Here is a 21,112-nt window from a genome sequence, read left to right as displayed (position 1 = left end):
ACTTACTTTTAACAAAAGATTATAAAAATTGCTGCATGCTTTTTTCATCTGCTCTGGCCAAAATGCTTACGGTAGCCATTTCTGATTTTTCCTAATTATAAATAAATCCTAGGTGACTATCTTTGTACATTTACCTTCGCCTACAATCCTGATTATTTCTTTAAGTTACATTTCTAATGGTGGGATTGCTGGGTCAATGGGACACACATTTTAAAATCTGTTAGTATTTACGCTGTTGCTAAATTATCTGCCAAAAAGATCACAATAATACTCCCACTAGCAAGGAGTGTAGGTGACCATTTTTTCACACCCTTACCAGCACAAAACATTTTGTTTCTATCTGCATTTTTAAGAGCTGATGAAGTAGAACAGCTTTGCACATATTTATTGACCTACTGCTTTCCTTTTTCCTTTTTTTCTTGTAAATTTTTAAATTGGTATCTTTACCTTTACTTTAAAAAACATCTTTAGCTTGCAAGTCTCTTTCTTTTTAATTATTTACCTGAAAGTTTTTTTTTTATATTAAAACTATTAGCTCTGTCAAATCTATTGCAAAATGTCCCCAGTTTTTCATTTGCATACTTCTTGTGAAAGTTTTTTATATAGTGCATTTTAAATTGTAATATGGTCATGTCTATCAGGATTTTCCTTTATGGTGTTTATCTTTGGTTTTGGATACAATTTAGAAAATGATTTCTCACTGCACTAAATATAAATATCCACCTATATTTTCTTTTATTTATGGTATCATTTAATCTTTAAATAATTTGGAACATATTTTGGTGCAGGATATAATATAAAAACTCTAATATATTTCAAGTAGTTAAATTAAATCAGCAATATTTCACAAAAAATTTATTTTCTCCCCATGTGAAATTCTAGTTTTGTATTTAAGGCCCATATACACGCATACACAAACATTTGTGTAAGTATATGTATACATAACCACATGCATACATACATGTACATATAAAACACCTAGAAATATTTCTGCAAGTGTAATCAATATTTTAAGCACTCTGATTCATTGATTCGCCCATCTAGTCTTTCATTTATTTATTCAACACATATTCATGAATATATTTTACATGTAAGCACATAATTAGATGCTTTAAACTCAATCTCATTATTATTGTATTGACAGAGAAGAGATCTTACCATTTAATGAGAAGTTCTACTTTTCTCTAAACTCTTTAGCACTGATGGTCTCTTCTGTTCATTAGGCACTTAATCATCTCAAGTACAACAGCATGTCTTATTTAATCTTAGACTGTTTTGGTTTGGGTCCATATGAAGAAGATAAACTGTTTTTGGCAAGAGTGTGCTTATCTTCTAAGTACTCCTTACAATGCCTAAGAAATGTAGGCTTATGTGCACAGTAAACTTTTGAGATAAATTTACTCTCGATTAAGTGGAAATAACTTACACTAATATTGCAAGTGAAGCAGATTCAAAGTAGTCAAAAGACTTATCCAGGATCATACAGCTAACCAATGACCATGTTAGGATCAGGACCCTGGTCTTTTGTTGTCACCTTAAGGGCCCCTTCTGTCACTACACTCTTGTTTTTTTTCCTGGCATTTTGCTTGCTTTTTCTAGATGAGCTGCTCTCCTATAAATCTTGGCATAAAGACAGTCAGTGGCTCTCAAAAGCTGTGAGTGAGTGTCAAATAATGAGGAAACTCTTGTGGATTGTGAAATGGTTCTGTTCTATATCTTAATATGTGTATACATAGGCATTATGTGTCTGGTTGACTAAGTTATTAGTGGCATAGGAGAATTAAATACACAAACTGAAAAATTAAATACATATGGCAGAGATAATACTTGTTAAAGTAAATATAGAAATATTAAGGATGATTATTATATCATATGTTTAGGTCAACACTTTTTCAGTGGAAACATATTTGAAATTATAATTGTGCTTAGCAAGAAAAATAACTTCATATGAAAATATTCCTTGCTTTACTCCTAAAACGAATGTATAAAAATCAATTAATGTAAAAATCAAATGGATCTAAATCTATTCTTTTTTTTTTAAAGATTTTATTTATTTATTTATTTATTCATGAGAGACGCAGAGAGAGAGAGAGGCAGAGACACAGGCTGAGGAAGAAGCAGACTCCATGCAGGAGCCCGACGTGGGACTCAATCCAGGGACTCCAGGAAGGCAGGCACTCAACCGCTGAGCCACCCAGACGTCCTAAATCTATTCTTTTGATAAATTACATTATAATATATGTACCGAGGAATCTGTTAATGAGAATCTACAAGGAATACTCAACAAAATTTTTCTGAATGCTTGCTCTATGCCAGGCTCTATGCAGCGTTCATTACAGGACTTAGTGCCCCTCCTTTGTGAAATTTACAATCCCTTAGGACAGAAGAAGTAATTAAAAGTGTAGTAGGTATAATAAAGCAAAGCTCCGAAGCTATGGTTAAGAAGACTCTTCTGAAGAAGTGATATTTAAGGCTGAAAAGATGAGTATAAAGAAGCTTGAGGGGGTTGACAAATTGGGGGCAGGAATGAACATTCTAAACAAAGACAGAAGGCAAGGAGTTGTGTTATGTGTGAAAAGTCGGCCAAACTTTATGAAATTATAGAATTAAAATCAACCTTTCTATAAAAGGAACTAGAGGGATATAAGGAGTAAAGGGAGGGGGCTTTAAAAAAATTTTGGTTGAGACCTGAGTTTGCCTGATGACTGATATAAAGGGGTCAAAGGTGAGAGGTGAGCAGATGACTCCTAGCAGAGGTTCTTGAGAAGGAGGCAGGAGAGAAATCCAGCACAGCAGGTACATGGGTCAGTCTGCTTCCTTGTGAAAGGGGAATAGAATAACCAGGAGACTCAAAGGCACAAAAGATTTTTGACTTGATGGCGGAAAGGGAAAGATTCCACTGATCTATGTGTCTGTTTTTGTGCCAGTACCACACTGTCTTGATTACCACAGCTTTGTAGTACAACCTGAAATCTGGCATTGTGATGGCATTGTGATGCCCCCAGATATGGTTTTCTTTTTTAAAATTCCCCTGGCTATTCGGGGTCTTTTCTGATTCCACACAAATCTTAAAATAATTTGTTCTAACTCTCTGAAGAAAGTCCATGGTATTTTGATAGGGATTGCATTAAACGTGTAAATTGCCCTGGGTAACATTGACATTTTCACAATATTAATTCTGCCAATCCATGAGCATGGAATATTTTTCCATCTCTTTGTGTCTTCCTCAATTTCTTTCAGAAGTGTTCTACAGTTTTGAGGGTATAGATCCTTTACCTCTTTGGTTAGGTTTATTCCTAGGTATCTTATGCTTTTGGGTGCAATTGTAAATGGGATTGACTCTTTAATTTCTCTTTCTTCAGTCTCATTGTTAGTGTATAGAAATGCCACTGATTTCTGGGCATTGATTTTGTATCCTGCCACGCTACCGAATTGCTGTATGAGTTCTAGCAATCTTAGGGTGGAGACTTTTGGGCTTTCTATGTAGAGTATCATGTCATCGGTGAAGAGGGAGAGTTTGAACAGAATAGAGAACCCAGAAGTGGACCCTGAACTTTATGGTCAACTAATATTCGATAAAGGAGGAAAGACTATCCATTGGAAGAAAGACAGTCTCTTCAATAAATGGTGCTGGGAAAATTGGACATCCACATGCAGAAGAATGAAACTAGACCACTCTCTTTCACCATACACAAAGATAAACTCAAAATGGATGAAAGATCTAAATGTGAGACAAGATTCCATCAAAATCCTAGAGAAGAACACAGGCAACACCCTTTTTGAACTCGGCCACAGTAACTTCTTGCAAGATACATCCACGAAGGCAAAAGAAACAAAAGCAAAAATGAACTATTGGGACTTCATCAAGATAAGAAGCTTTTGCACAGCAAAGGGTACAGTCAACAAAACTAAAAGACAACCTACAGAATGGGAGAAGATATTTGCAAATGACATATCAGATAAAGGGCTAGTTTCCAAGATCTATAAAGAACTTATTAAACTCAACACCAAAGAAACAAACAATCCAATCATGAAATGGGCAAAAGACATGAAGAGAAATCTCACAGAGGAAGACATAGACATGGCCAACATGCATATGAGAAAATGCTCCGCATCACTTGCCATCAGGGAAATACAAATCAAAACCACAATGAGATACCACCTCACCCCAGTGAGAATGGGGAAAATTAACAAGGCAGGAAACCACAAATGTTGGAGAGGATGCGGAGAAAAGGGAACCCTCATACACTGTTGGTGGGAATGTGAACTGGTGCAGCCACTCTGGAGAACTGTGTGGAGGTTCCTCAAAGAGTTAAAAATAGACCTGCCCTACGACCCAGCAATTGCACTGTTGGGGATTTACCCCAAAGATACAAATGCAATGAAACGCCGGGACACCTGCACCCCGATGTTTCTAGCAGCAATGGCCATGATAGCCAAACTGTGGAAGGAGCCTCGGTGTCCAACGAAAGATGAATGGATAAAGAAGATGTGGTTTATGTATACAATGGAATATTACTCAGCTATTAGAAATGACAAATACCCACCATTTGCTTCAACGTGGATGGAACTGGAGGGTATTATGCTGAGTGAAGTAAGTCAGTCGGAGAAGGACAAACATTATATGTTCTCATTCATTTGGGAATATAAATAATAGTGAAAGGGAATATAAGGGAAGGGAGAAGAAATGTGTGGGAAATATCAGAAAGGGAGACAGAACGTAAAGACTGCTAACTCTGGGAAACGAACTAGGGGTGGTAGAAGGGGAGGAGGGCGGGGGGTAGGAGTGAATGGGTGACGGGCACTGGGGGTTATTCTGTATGTTAGTAAATTGAACACCAATAAAAAATAAATCTAAAAAAATAAAAATAAAAAAATAAAAAAATAAAAAAAAAGAAAGGGAAAGATTCAGTATCTAGGATTGGTTGTGTTTTCTCACCGAAGTAGATTGCCTGATGGGAGTGAAGAGAAGGAAGAGGAAGTTGGAGGAATGCAGAGACTTTGAAATAATCATTGGGGTCAATGGGAGAGATGACATGAGGCCTCTTGTGTGCCTATCTGTATTAAACAAAACTTACCTTGACTTTCATCTATAAAAGTCATCTGAGAAATAAGGGAGAAAAAATAATACAGGGAAATCATTGACTCTGATTCAAAAGACACTTCAAAACAACAAATCCAATGAGACTGAATGTATAAACTTCCCATAAAATAAATAAACCAAGCCTCCTCAGAATATAAACATTTCTGGACTTCCATTCACTACCAAACCTCTTGAAACAATATTTCATATTTGTTTATTTTGTTCACTCCCAACTCATTCCTCAACCCCTTGCAAGACAATTGAAGTTTTCAAGGATATACCTGATTGAGATGACAATTCTTTGGATGACATTCTTTCCTCAGAATTTTATATCCTCAAAACTCTCTTCTCTTCTGCTATCTTGAATTGCCCTAATTGACTTTTAAGATTTTATTTATTTATTTTTGGACAAGTTTTAAGTTTATAACAAAATTGAGAAGGAGATATAGAGACAACCCATAAACCCCGTCCCCTACATTTATAGCCTCTTCTACTATCAACATCACTCAACAGAAATATGTATGTGTGTGTATATATATATAATATATATATTTTTATATATATAAATTATATATATATAATTCTTATATATAAAAAATATATAATTCTGTATATATAAAAAGTATATATATATATATATATATATATATATATATATATATATTTTTTTTTTTTTAACCAGAGATCACCAGAATGATTTCCTAAATTACAGGTGTAATCTTCTTACTTCAATGCTCAGAATTCTCCTATCGCTTTTCATTAGTGATAGCTGTTACTTATCAAGCTCTTCCTGAGTGCCGGTTTTCAAAGCTTCCTTTATATTACCTTATATTATTTATCCTCCTCATCACAACCTAAAAGGAGTATTGCCCCCATTTTATAGGTGAGAGTACTGCAGATCATAGAGTCTAATTAATAGTCAGGCCAGAATTCAGACAGACAAAGCCTCTGGTTAACTTTAATTCTCTGCTCCTAGCCCTTACCCTGTTACCTGGAGAATAAAGTAAACGTCAATTTCCTGGTTCACATTCAAGGTCTTCAAGATATGTCTCAAATATACATCTTCATCCTTTTGTTCTACCATCACTCTTCCCAACTTCAATGAGTTGAACTACATTTCTGGCAGGGATATCAAACAGTGGAAAACCTTTGAGGTGCTAATTACCCGAAGAACATGTAGTAATTAACCAAGGACTATGAAACTTAAGTATTCTACGCTGTATCTGATGGAGGAAGTAGAGGTGAACTGGTCATACTTTAGGCCAAATATTTTTAATAGTATATTACCCCTACCTTTTTTTTATTTGAGGGGATATTTTAAAAGATGGTAAATAATTATTATAATCCTTTCAGTAAAGCAATACACACATGGTGCACGTTTTGTTGGGCTTCAGCTCCCACAGCTGGGAGAACTTATTCTTTCTTTATAAATGAATACACCTATTGCTCCTTTGTATCAATAAAAATTCTACATGCGCGGGGATCCCTGGGTGGCGCAGCGGTTTGGTGCCTGCCTTTGGCCCAGGGCGTGATCCTGGAGACCCGGGATCGAATCCCATGTCGGGCTCCCAGTGCATGGAGCCTGCTTCTCCCTCTGCCTGTGTCTCTGCCTCTCTCTGTGTGTGTGTGACTATCATAAATAAATAAAGATTAAAAAAAAATTCTACATGCGCAAGAGGAATGAGCCTCCTACATGCTATAGAAAAACAAATGCAGCTGTAAGTAACTGTACAGATGTTAAAAGTTTTTATAAATGGATAAGCATCATGGTACATATGTGTGGAGGGTATACTGTTTAGTGATGTTCGAATACCCCAAATCTTTGTTGGCCTGAAAAGTCTATTAAAATTTTCATTTGGATGCTGAGATTTACCCTTTTCTTGGCAAAATCTCTGAAATTGGAATAAGAGAGATTATGGATGTCACAATGAATCACATCAATAACCAGGAATTAATATTAATCTGTAGGCCTTTCTATACAAAGAAAACCCCTATCAGCAGACAAAAGATAGCATATTTACAAAGGCACTTACTCTGTTGAAATAGTCACCCTAAGGAAGTGAATTTACAATTCATTTCTCTCTTCTTACTTCCACCTATTTATTATAAAATCCTATTTGCTTCTCAAAATATGTAGCTACAACAAATATTCATACAACACTGCTGCATAATCTGTGGGAAATCAGATATAAATTACAGAAAGACAATGAATGAGAAGCAGGCAATCCTCCATGGTGTTCACTAATGGGTCCTTGTGACAAGGTACTGTCAGCTTTAGTTTACTAATTTTCTCTTGGATGGTTCCTATTTCTTCGGCAGAAGGCATAGGTATTACTAAGTTACCTCACCAATGGTGGCAGGAGTGAAATGACTCTCTTGTCAGAAAGGACATGTTAAGAAGCTTAGCTTATAACTGAGAAACATGAATGAGGTCCTCAGGTCCCATTTACTTAGTGAGTAGGAGAAGAAAATTGCCATATCAAATTAGATAATCCTTCTTACACCTTGAGCCACTTCTACACCATTGAGTATTTCTCATTTTCCCATAGGCCTTTGGATAATTAAGGAATTAGTTTGGGGGCGGCTCCTAGATGAATCTAGATACAGAAGTGAAAACATAAATAACTCCTATGGCCTTACACCCTTCCATAAGGGAATTTACAACAAACACCTTCACCAATGACAAAGTGATTGCCTAGTTTCTTCAATGTGTTTCCTTCTTTTAGGAGGAAAAGCTGACATTTATTCTTTATTGTGAATCCCATTGCTAATTTCACTGGATAGCAGGGAGATGCTCCTCAGATCCAGATGAAAAAGAGAACAAAGGCAAAAACAACAAATGAAGGTTCACTTGGGATCTTTGAAACGTACTGCTGAGATGGTCTGCAATAGTGAGCACTATTTGTGGACTATTGATTCCATAACTGTGGATTCCATGCACAAGTCAGATTTCTAAAATAACCACAATTTTGTGGCTGATCATAAAGCTCTCATTGTTTTCGACAATTTCTGACCTGTTTCTATGCTGCCAATATGTCTTCTGCCATTTTTAATAAGCTTTAGAGCTGGTGGATTAACACTGAATGTCAAGCACCACAATTAGAATTGCTGATCGTATGCAGAAACACTATTTTCATATATTAAAAAGCTGCCTTATTCTTGCCATAAAATTCAGCACTCACTTCTGCTGTATTTGATCATTCTTACATGTACTTTTTAGCTCTCAATAACCCTTGTGTGAATACAAGTCTTTGAAAGGGAAGGGAAGGAGAAAGTTAGCATAAATAAAAATGACAATCATAAGTGGGACTTAATTTCCTTTCCCTTTTCTAGAAAGGTGCATTGACTCTTTAGCTGTACATTTTTCCTATGATGAATCAATATGTAATCCAAAACCTATAAAAGAGCACATTTGAAAGCTGGACCTCAACAAAGTAAAGTACATTTCCCTAGCATGGGTTGGATTTAGGCTTTCTTATATTCTCAAATCATACAGCATAACTCTCTATACAGGAGTAATTCACTTATTCATTCTACTTCAAATTATTCTAGATAGTTATGCAAAATTGTTTCTGAATTTAATTCATATTTTTCTATAGCATCCAGTAGTTATTACCTCAATTTTTGGGAGAACTCAGTATTTCCTAACTATATCGCAAAAACCTTACATATGTCAAAATATTTTTTATACATATGAGTGACAGTCAATGAGATACAAATTACTTATTGAGATGTCTCTGTGACTAATATAAGGAAAACTAGATTTAAGGGAAAAAAATTTTTTTAAGGGAAAATATTATACTCCTCTCTGAGGGATACCATTCTCTGCCAAGTCAGCGGACTAATCAGGGTCATAATAGCTATCAATGAATTAGATTTCTATTAGGTATTTTTCTTCCCTTTTTGATCCATTTTTAATTTTTATTTATATATTTATTTTTAAAAATTTATTTACTTATTCATGAGAGACAGAGAGAGGCAGAGAGAGAGGCAGAGACAGGAGAAGCAGGCTCCATGCAAGGAGCCTGATATGGGACTCGATCCTGGGACTCCAGGATCATGCCCTGAGCCAAAGGCAGACGCTCAACTGCTGAGCCACCCAGGCATCCCTGGTCCCATTTTTTAAATACAGTAAAGTCTTGTATATCCACTGAAGAAAACTTAGAATATGCAAAGTACTATAACAAAGGAAAAAGTACCCATCATTATGCCACCACACTAACCATTAACATCTTATTAGTGTTTCTATCTTTCTCTCAAATCTTTTCTTTGCATATTTAAAAAAAATCACAATTAAACTATGTATATAATTTTTATTCTACTTTTTTTCACTTGCATTATGTGAATATTCTTCATGTTTTTGCAAACTATGAAGTATAATTTTTAATGGTGATAAAATTGACCACAATGTGAATCAATTATTAGGTCACCTGTATTAAACATAGATTTGCTAAAGATTCAGAGATAAAACAGGTATTTCTAATTTTCTTCAGTCCAAATACCCTCATTTTCATGCATATATTAAAGGCATCTGAAAGGTATCTGTAAATATATACTTTAAGATAATTTTTTTGGAAGGGGAGATGTTCAAGCCTGTTGTTCAGTTTCATAATAATTAGATTCTATTCATCAAGAGTGGTCCATTTCACTCCTTGCCTTAGTTCAAACTCTTACAAACCTACTTCATTAAGTGACCATCTTAACAGTTACTTCCTTGGTTCTTCCTTAGCATATAATAATCAGTAATTAATTCACTTACTAACTACTGAGTATCTTCCATATGAAAGATATTATGTTAGCCACCATGAGTGAATACTGATGCATGAAGAGGCAACCCCTGCCTTCAAAGAGCTAATACCAACAAGAGAGGAGATAAGCACACTAATAAATAAAAGAAAATGACAGTAAATAAAGTAGGAGTTCAAAAGAGGGAAAGATCAATTTTGGGCAGATATAATCAAGTAGGGTTGTCCTCAAGATAGAACATCTGCACTGAGCTTTGGAGGGTGCACAAAAACTGAATCAAGGGATCCCTGGGTGGCACAGCGGTTTGGCGCCTGCCTTTGACACAGGGCGTGATCCTGGAGACCCGGGATCGAATCCCACATCGGGCTCCCGGTGCATGGAGCCTGCTTCTCCCTCTGCCTATGTCTCTGCCTCTCTCTCTCTCTCTCTCTGACTATCATAAATAAATAAAAATTTAAAAAAAACTGAATCAATAGAAAAAGAGAGAGGAAAAAAACAAAAAAAAAAAAGAAAAACAAAAAAATAGAAAAGGAGAAGACATATAACAATATGAGCAAAATTAAACACAGTAATTAAGGGCATATGACTAAGTAACTGAATGAGCCTAGACTGTAGGAATCAGTGGCTGAGTTAATGATATAGCTTAATCATCAGGCAAGGATTCTTGGACTCCATCTGTTATGCCATAGGGAGCCACTATAGGTTCTTCAGCACATATGAGGATTCATGCAGCAAATTAAGAAAGTTAATACAGTAGTAGTGTGTAAATTGGATTGATCAGAGTAAAAGTAACAAGATCTTTAGGTCAGATCTACTGAAATAACCCAAGTCTGACAAAGAGAACTCATTGGAAATGGCAAGAAAGCAAATGATCTGACCTACTCATTCCAACACAATTGTTAAATGCAAAAGAATAATGTTACCATAAGAATTTGGAAAATTAAAAGTGAATACATGACAAACTAAAGGAGTTATTCACTAACACATAATTCATGTGTGTTTGGCACTCCTTATCACAGCAATTAGGCAAGGCAGAGCTTATAGATTGAAGATTTTCAAGACTGGAGCAGGCTCTATGAAGTTGTCCCAAGCAGTGCCCTGCACCAACATGACATCCTGGTAAAGAAGAGCAGGTAGGTCGCAAGAGGGGACAGAGCTGTGATGACTGAGGTCACAGAGACTCTAATCAAGTTAAACTAGAGCGTAGCCTAACTAGTCTTATTTGAACTGAGTGGTAGAAGTCTGAGGGATGATGACCTCCACAGGGAAGGATTACATGGTATTCTAGGAGTAGAGTGTTAAGATGGTAAGAGCTCCATTTAGAAAGTAGGTCATTCTGAGATGGTCTGGAATGAAACCGAGGGACAGGGTGATAACATGATCTCTGGAACCTAGAGCTAGCTGGAACCAGTGATGAACTGGTAATAGACAGCCAGCTAGGGTTTGAGTGGGCTTTGTTCTCAGGAGAAAAAAAAGTGTTCAGGAAGAGAACTATGGAACTCTGAGTGCCTACAGAAAGGGGCTGACCAGCACCTCGTTATGCTAGTGTGTTTTCAGGACCTAGTACCTATTCAACAACATTGCAAAAAAGTGTTGCCTTTCATCAGTGAGCAGAGATGGAGAGATTATTTCCAAAGTTTGGGGAGACTTACAATGGAAGACATATATTTATATATAACTCATTACCCATCTCACTATCAATATCAAAATACACAATGGTTTGTAGATTTCAGAGTATTAGTTAGCATTGACTGGCATGAAGCATCAGGATGGGGGCTCTCAGGAAGACAGCTAGGACAGGCAGGGGTTGGCAACAAGTAAGAGTTCTACAACGGTTTTGGCTATTGTCTCATTGGTAACTTCAATGGGTTGTTTTCTATTGAATAAACCAAATAAGCTTATGGGATTTTGCCAAACTGAAAAATAACAAAACTTGGACTGTGAGAAATTAGCAGAGTTCCCTTATTGTTTTATTAATGAGATAAATAACCAATTATTCTATCTGTGAATGACCAAGATAGTTTTCAAACTTCATTCCAGGAAAATATGTGTCAGATTCAACATTTCTTTAATGCCTTATCTGCCAGGCACTGTTCTAAGCGATTTCTACCAGTCTCTCAAAGTGTGATCCAAAGACTGGTGCTGATCTATAGGCTTTTACCTGCCTGTGATAGGATAAGCAGCTTTTGCTGAAATGTTAATCAATGTACCACTTCTTTCACTGGAAAACTTTGCTAGGAAATAATGTCAGCTATGACTATGCTAGTACCTTAACCGATTTACATTCTGGAACAAGTTTCTTATCTTGTTATGGGCAGGTAACAAATAACTCATAGACATATAGTAATCCATAAACAACATTTTAGGTAGGCTTGATTTATATAGATTATCCCATTTAGCCAAGTAAATGAGTCAAATTGAATTGAAAAAAAAAATGCATGGCAATACAAATTTTTATTTCCATTTCCTCAGTCCTATGCCAACAATGTGAAAATTCCACAACTCTTAAAACATTTGTTAAGTGGTCCAAGTTTCTCAATTATTTTGAAAATGTGAACATAACTACTATGTTTCACAAAGGTTAAAAAACAGCAAACAAATGCATTTTTCTTTTCATTAGGGAGATTAGCCACAAAACCTAATTAATATGCCCAAACTGATTCTATATCTTTTCTACATCCATGCCACAAGAACAGACTACAAAGAAAAAGGAACAAGTGGGATATAATAAAGAGCCCTTGTGTTTTAAAGATATATAATAAAAATAAAGTCAACAGAAGGACTGGATATAAAGCTGAGAAAATTTCTCAGAACATTGAGTAAAAGGAAAGACACATACATATGAGAGAGAGAGAAGAGGTAAGTGATAGAGATTCAACCCAGAATATCCAAAGTATACCTAGTAGAGTTGCAAAAGGAGAGAACGGAAAACATTTAGAAATCATCAAAACATAAGAAATTATTAGAAATAAAAAAGGAAAATTCCCATAACAAAAGAAACAAATTAGTCTTCATATTGAGAGGTCTCAAAGAGTGCCCTCCCAAAAAAACCCAAACAATGAGTAAAAAGTCCAACACCATAATATATCTGCACATATTTAAGAAATCTAGGAGAATCAAGGCTAAAAAGATCATCTACAAAGTTTCCAGGTTAAAAAAGAAACACACACACACACACACACACACACACATTTCTACATAGGAATAAGAATTCAGAAAGCACCAGACTTCTTTCATCAGCAACAGGAGAGGTCAAAAGCCAATGAAGTAATGCTTTCAAAATTCTAAGGAAATATTATTTAGAAGCCAGAATTACATTCTCAGCCAAATGATCAATCCAGAATAAAGATAAAATAAAGACTTTTCATTCATATAAAGTTAATTCCCAAATTTCTCGCCTGAAGAAGCTAAAGATGTAATCTAGAAAAGTGAAAGAGAAACAGAAGTCAGAGAAGTACAAAAGGAGAACAGAGAAGAGGAATTCTACTGTGATGGATGTGCTGCTGCCTGGAAAACCAATTGTTCACACTAAGGTTGGTGAGGAGGGCCGTCAGCCCATGCACACGAGAATGCCCCAGTTGGTGATTTATCAATAACCTCTTCCTTGATTGGTCAATAATGATATCATCTTAGTTGTTAAAATAATTTGACTCCAAGGTGAATCTAAGAAGGAGGTCAACAGGAAAAAAAGATGATAATATGCAACAGATTTTATAATGGAGTAGATGAAAATCTTCAGACTACAATAAACATATATTCCACTATCAATAAGAAAACAAAGAGGTAAAGGAAATGCTATAAAAGAAAGGGTGGAAATTTGATATAAAGCAGATATAAGCCAAAAAGATAATGTGGTATAGTTTTAAACAATTAGAAATAATTTTAAAATAATCTATTTGGCTTTTTAGTAGAAATCCTCTTCTTTGAGTGACTGAAGGGTCATAGCATCAGTGCTTTAGAGAAGGAAATGTAATCACAACACTCAGTTAATCCATGACTAAAATCAACACAGCCACAGTAACCCCAATCTACTTGAATTCTAACTTTTAGAATCAACTAGGGGTCAAGCATGAAAGCCTTGGTATGGTTACAGTGCAAAATGTAAATTTTTAGAATCCTGACAATATAAAAAAATAATGATTGGAAGTGTGATTAATGGAATGAGAGAAGGAAAAGTAGAGTAAAGTTTCAGAGCATTAAAAGTCTCACATAGGGTTAACCAAGGTGCTTACTGAAGTTGATGGAATAAGAAACCAAGATATACATACTTTTTTATTTTTATTTTTTTACATACTTCTTTTAAAGTTACAAAAATTAAAAAATAAAGTTACAAAGATAATCAACAAAAGACTTAAATTAATAAAATCAGTATCAAATAGTGGAAAAGGGGGAGCAATTAGTAGAATAATGACATGTTACTATTAGATCTTCATATTTCATAATGGGGAATCAGTAGATATTGTCTAAAACTTCTAATCTAGGAAAAGAGGTACATGCATTTTAGTTATGGAGGTAAGCCCACCAAAAAAATAAAAATATAAATAATTAAAAGAAGTTGTCACTGGGTAGGTAATTGGATTAAGTGAATTAAAAAACCCTCAAACTACTTGATGGGATGAGCACTGGGTGTTATGCTATATGTTGGCAAATTGAACTCCAATTAAAAAAAAAAACAACCCTCAAACGGTTTTTCTTGTCATAAACACTTATTTGGATTTTAAAAAGGTAATGGAACAAACACAATAAAAGCATTTGTTGAGGCTCTACTGCATGAATGGAAATACTGAGGGAACAAAAGAGTAATCTGTTTCCCTGAAGAGTTTCCAATCTACTACATGAGATAAGACATAAAACAACCTTAGTAAAAGGAAACATGTGAGCAAGTGTCTAGTATGGAGTAAAATCTACCTTTAATTCCTAAACAAGGAATTAAAGGGATACAAGTACCTAGTGACATTATTTCCTTTTATTTTTGTAGCTTCTAAGAGAACATTGAGAGAACAGTTCTTTAAGAAAGACTTTATGAAACAAGGTAGTCTATCAGCTCAAGGTATCTTCAAGGAAGTAATGGATGCATATGGTTGGGGAAGGAATAAGAAGGCACTTTTCAGCAAGATGAAACCCATGAGAAAAAAATCTGGAGATTAAAAAAAGTAGTGAACATGTGGTTGAGTGCAAGGGATGATAAGGAGAATAGATACTGAGCAGAGAAACTGCATCGTGTAGTTTTAATAGCACTGCTTTCTAGAAGTTCTACTATATATTATCTTGAGTCACTTCTTTCTGGTGTGAAAAAAATGTTATATGAAATAACAGTTGGGTTTTATTTATTTATTAGACTTGAGGTTGCTTCTAAGAGAGACTGGTTTATTTATAAGAATGCAAATTTAAAAAGCTTTCTGGAATTTAGAAAAGGCTTGTCATTTAAAACCTCTATAAATTAGATATGCTCTATTCTACACAACAAACTTTTACATGTTCTTTCTCACAAGATATGCAGCATCAACAATTTGTTAAATGTGATTCTTCTGAGGAAGTCTTTTGAATTTAACCTCTACAATCCAGCAAACTATGACCTTAGTCAAACGTCTGTTCACTAGAAACTGCATGTAAAATCATTCTTTTGATTTTTCTCTGAAACAATTTCCTGTAGTATTTTAAGTTTATTAAGAATTTTATTTTCCTCTAAAATGTCAGAATTACCTAATAAACAAAGCTTACCCAAGACTAAGTAACTTGAAATGTATTTAAGATTCCCAGCGCATTGTCTATTGTTCCATTATTTCTTTTTTTTTTTTAAAGGAATTTTTTTTAAATTTTTTATTTATTTATGATAGTCACACACACACACAGAGAGAGGCAGAGACACAGGCAGAGGGAGAAGCAGGCTCCAGGCACCGGGAGCCTGATGTGGGATTTGATCCCGGGTCTCCAGGATCGCGCCCTGGGCCAAAGGCAGGCGCCAAACCGCTGCACCACCCAGGGATCCCTTGTTCCATTATTTCAAACGTGTTTCATGTATTTAAAATATGTTTAGCTGCAAATCTGTAGAAGAGATAAAGAACCAATGCTACTGCATCATGAATTCCAAGCTGTTGTGGTCACTATGAAAACGTGGCCCCTCTTATGTCCAACTGGACGGGGTGTGATTGCTAGGCTTCGGTTGCTAGACTCTAAAAACCATCTTTGGGTTTGACCAGAGAGTCTACACTTCCCAAGACCTGCTCTCAGACAACAACTGAACAAAGAGGGACAGTAAGGCATCTCGTTCCTAGGAGATGTAAGGGCTCTTCTGATGGATGACTATTGGCTCAAAGATTCCCCACTGGCTTTGTTAAAACTTTCTTAGAACTGCACCATTCTCTAAAACTTTTCCTTCTCAACCTTCCTTTCTTCTTCTTTCCTCCATAGTGCACCTAACATGGTGATGTGACAACTTTCCCAGCTTTCCCTAGTTTTCTCTCCTTTTTCCCTCATGCAAGTTCTCCCCAATAAATCTTTTGCATATCTAATCCTGTCATAATATCTGCTACTTGGAAGACTGAACTAATACAAAATTAAAAATCACATCTTAAGAATATCTGATCTTCCGATTCTCCTATCTTTTCAACAAGACAGAAAAAGAAATTTAAGTGTCCTAGGGAAGGTCAGGGAATATTAGGTAATGATTATCATGGTCAACAACTATATTATATGCATTAATTTATTCATCCAACAATTATTGATTACTTACTGTGTCAGGTACAGTACTAGGTGCTTGGAATGCAGAGACAACTAGGACCTAGTCTTCACCCCCTACAATTTCACTGACTGGCAAAGAAGGCAATACACCCTGGATAAATCCTAATGGAAGTGGATATACAGTGTTATGGGAACTTATACGAGGACACAATTGGATTCTTCCAACAAGAGAAGGTTGAGGGTGAAGGTTCAAAAATCTGAGCCTTGGTTTTGAGTAGGCATTCACCAAGTGGAGAAGGCAAGAGGAGAAGTTCCCAATCAGAAGGTATGGCATAAGCAAAGGCAGGAAGCTAGGCTCATTCATGGGATATGCAAGAAGTGGTGAAGAGCAGGTGTAGCCAGAACTTGGAGGAGTGTTTGAGAGGGCACTAGAAAGAACTGAGAAAGGAGAAACTGATGCTATGATGACACAATGACTGATCATGATGCTGAAGCCTAGTAAATAAACGCCCTGATGTACTGTTTTCCTCCTCACACAAGAGAGGATGTCATCAATGTGTAGAGTCTCCTTAATATGGAATATTTATAGCAGAAACTGTGAGAGGCACAAAGAAAAAGGTCTGATTCCCACCCTTGATGTGCATGAGACTTTATAGGGATGTATTAAATATATACATTCAAGATAACCGGAGAGTGAAACAAAATTATAATACCTATATTAATTATAGACATTATAGTTAATATCTATATCTTATTTTGTCCAGAAAATATTTCATGTGACTAACATGATTATAGTTAACACTTTCAATATTCTAAGCTCTATACTAAGTGCTTGGGGAATTTATTCATAGAAAAATTAAAGAGAAGCTCTCCCCTTCCGTCATTAGAGCTCATCCTTTGTGGGCAGAATGATGAAAGGAAATACAAAGACATAGTAAAGACTATGAGAATGAGGACTACTGGGTCCTCAAGGAACAGAAGGGCATCTGTCCCCTCTGTAGGAGTGGTTAGGCGTGGGCGATGGTAGGAGTGATTGATGGAAGGTGGTCAGGAAGCTTTCCAGAGAAAGTGTCTAAGTTGAGCCTTAGCGCAGTAACTTCTACATATAATGAAATGCTAAATAATAAATATTCAGAATAATTTTAATGGTACTCTGATATTTGCATAAAATCTAGTGTAAGTTTCTTATCCGATGTATCTAATGCCCTCCACAATTTGTCAGTGGTAAGAGAACTTGTCTTAAGTGCTTTCCTACTCATTACCCAGAGAAAGCCCTCATATGGCAGACTGTATGCCATTCTTTCTAAACTTCTTAGATATGGCTTTCATTGGGACGATCTGTCCCTACTCTTTGCTGTTTCTCTAAACCCTTCTCTCACAGGCTGGGAGACCTGGGCAAGTTATGTAACTGTGCTTTAGTTTCCTTACTTGCAAAATGGGCATATTAGGTGCCTATCTCATAGAGCTATTGTGAGGCATAAATAAGCTAATTATGAATAAATGGTCTCTGGTAAGTGCCATGTAAGTGTTTCAAATTGTTACTATTGCGCTTACTTAGGGTTCAAACCCAAGTGCTACCCACGCCAATATCATGCCCATAGAGGCATTTCAGTTTTCTGAAATCTGATGGCACTTTAAAAATCCCTGTGGACACTTAGCATATAATACCTTGTAGTGTTACTTGTTTTCCCTGAATGGGCCTGAAGGTAGCCTGCTGGGGTTAGAATCCCAGCACCATCTCCTGTGTCTTTGGTAAAGTTACTCCTCAAGCCTCATTTCCCTTGTTTGTAAATTGTGAATAATAATAATACCTGCCTCTATGGGTTCTTGCACAACCCAAGTGGAAAAGTATATCTGAAGTCTAACAGGTTGGCTGGCACATAAGAGCTCACTAAATGTTTGATATTGATAAACTGTAAGTCCCGAGTACCAGAGTGTGCCTGAATTCTCAGATTCCCACCACCTGGTCTAGTTACTGGACGATAACAATAAATTGTTGTAATGATAACATTTGGGAGAAGGAGAAAGCATTAGAAAAAAAGAGAAGTCATTGAGATGTAAAATGCCAAAGCTTGGTGGCTTTATACTTCATGTATTCAGTTCAGTGAACATGTACAGTGAGCACAAACAGGCACTCTGGATGACGTGACAGTGATGACATGCCATCACTAAGAGCCCCTCAAACGGACAGATGAGATGGCACAAGTAAACAGAAAACTATTACAAGGAGGTATGTATTTCACATTCCAAATTGAAAAAAATTCAGAATTGTGAGAAAAAGAAAACTTTACTCATTTCTCAAATATTGATTTAACACCTGTTAGTCACTGTGGGAGGCACTCCCATGGAGCCTTCATGGAAGATGCAAGGGGAAGACGGTGAGAACGGCTGCTATTCCAGTTTCTTGGTTTTTGGATTTCAAAACACAAATCAGAGCAAACCCATCCCCTCTGCCACCAAAAAAAACAAACCAAATTAAAACAATAACAAAAGACAAAAAACCACCAATAAAAAAGAACTGTGTATCTTTATATTTTCCATTTCCAAAGGCATCTCTCATATAAGTCCTGAAAAATTCTTAAGAGGAGAGTGTGAGCTCACGGTAACTTTAAAGAGCTTAAACCTTTCCCTAATTCACAAACCAATACATTCTTTCACCAGGATTCAAACCTCCTGATGTCTGAGTTCAAGTTCTCCCTCCCATCCTACACATTTTCTTCTACATCCCTCAGCTGCTCTATTTCCTTGGGGATCTCACACCTTCCCGACCTTTTCAGGACTTGCTTGTCTTGAAATCTGTCAGCTCTGGTTAACCCCCAACATTTATCAAGGCTGGATACTGTTCAGAAGAAGAGAAAGAAGGAGAAGAAAGGGGAGGCAGAGGGGGGGGAGGAGGAGGAGGAGGAGGAGGAGGAGGAGGAGGAGGAGGAGGAGGAGGAGGAAGGGGAGGAGGAGGAGGAAGGGGAGGAGGAGGAGGAAGGGGAGGAGGAGGAGGAGGAAGGGGAGGAGGAGGAGGAGGGAGGAGGAGGAGAGAGAGAGAGAATAAAAAGCAGTGACCTTTATAGAAGGGAAAAATAGATAAGCACTTCATTCCTTTACTAAGAAATGGAGAATTATTGATCTTTACTTCTTATCATCATACAAAAAGCAAGCTGCTTGAAATACTATCATAGTAAGGAATATACTAAGTAATATTTAAGTATTTATGATGCTGTAGATTAGTTGTGTACTATAGACAATTTTACTAGATATTTTAAGTGCTTCCGACTTTAGTGTTTTAAACTGCTTAAGCATTTATACTTAATGGTGGTACGATGGTAATGCCTGCTCTCTTAATACAATGGACTGAAAGCCAAATTTATACATTACGCATCACTTTTAAAGATTAGTTTTCCAAGTGCTTTGTGAACACTATTGAACCTCAACATCACCCCTCCACAACTTTTCCTTAAATGCATATTAACTTTAACTTGCTCAAACATGTACCTATGCGGAGAATGGTGGCTTTCTGGGGGTTTATGGCTGCCTCTGAGCGTTTGTAGGTATTCCACGGAGCCAAACTGAAGCACATAAATAACCTTCCCAGGGGTGAACTTCGTCATTTTGCTCCATGTACCTATGGGAATTCACCGTAACAAAATGCCCTGGAGGGCTGATTTGAATACCATTTCCCAGTGGATTTTTTTTTTTTTTTTGTAAAATGCTCATTTATTAGCCACTGAGGACTCTGATGCTTAGATCAGCCCAGCAGAGAGCTAAAAAGTTGTGAAGCAAATGCAGAGAGTCATTCGTGTATAATATAAACTCCTCAGGGAAGAAACAATGCCCATTATACTGTGTTCTGAAAGGAGCAACAGAGAAGGAAACACTTTGTTTCCTTCTGTTTTAAAAACTGTTTTTAAACAGTTAGCATTATTAGTATATTAGTGATATTAGTATTATTAGTGGTATTATTCAAAAAGCTGGACAAGACTTCTTGACGGTAATAAGTAGGTCATTTGTAAAGGCACAGTATTGACACGAGGAGGCGCACAATAAATATTTGTTGGAGAGTCACTTAAAAATACCAAGGGTATTTTACTGAAACTGATTTCCATGTGACTTTGAAAAGTTCTCCGCATCACTATTTGGTCAGGAGGGAATTTTAACTAGAAGAGACGGTTTGAGCTTAAAACTCTGAATCATTGTTTTTAGAACAGGTACTAAACTTGACAGAACAAGGTCTTACTTCCCCATAATTCCTTCTTTTCATTAATGTCATTTTTTTTCAATGCATTTAAGAGACTGCATGCCCTAGATTCTGAAGTCACTAATATATATTCATGAGCCAACATGATTGGAGTGTTATCCTGCAAAGCTCAATACCTTATCATGTTCTGGTCTCAGATTAGTAGCACTTTTTTGACCCAAGGATGAGGAAATGTCTATTTATTTATTTATTTATTTATTTATTTATTTATTTATTTTTAAAGATTTTCTTTATTTATTCATGAGAGACACACAGAGAGAGGCAGGGACACAGGCAGAGAGAGAAGCAGTCTCCCTGTGGGGAGCCCGATGGGGGACTCAATCCCAGGACCTCGGGATTACCAGTTTAGCCAA

General features: G+C 36.3%; 1 protein-coding gene across 1 annotated transcript in view; it reads right to left on the bottom strand.

The window, feature by feature from the left end:
• Nucleotides 1–21,112, bottom strand: part of NTNG1 (netrin G1) — a 309,029-nt gene that overhangs the window by 168,564 nt on the left and 119,353 nt on the right. The gene's annotated exons all lie outside the window — the stretch shown is intronic.

This window comes from Canis aureus, chromosome 8 (genome assembly GCF_053574225.1).
Source record: "Canis aureus isolate CA01 chromosome 8, VMU_Caureus_v.1.0, whole genome shotgun sequence".
Taxonomy (NCBI): Eukaryota; Metazoa; Chordata; class Mammalia; order Carnivora; family Canidae; genus Canis; species Canis aureus.
This window is presented reverse-complemented; position numbering and strand designations above follow the sequence as displayed.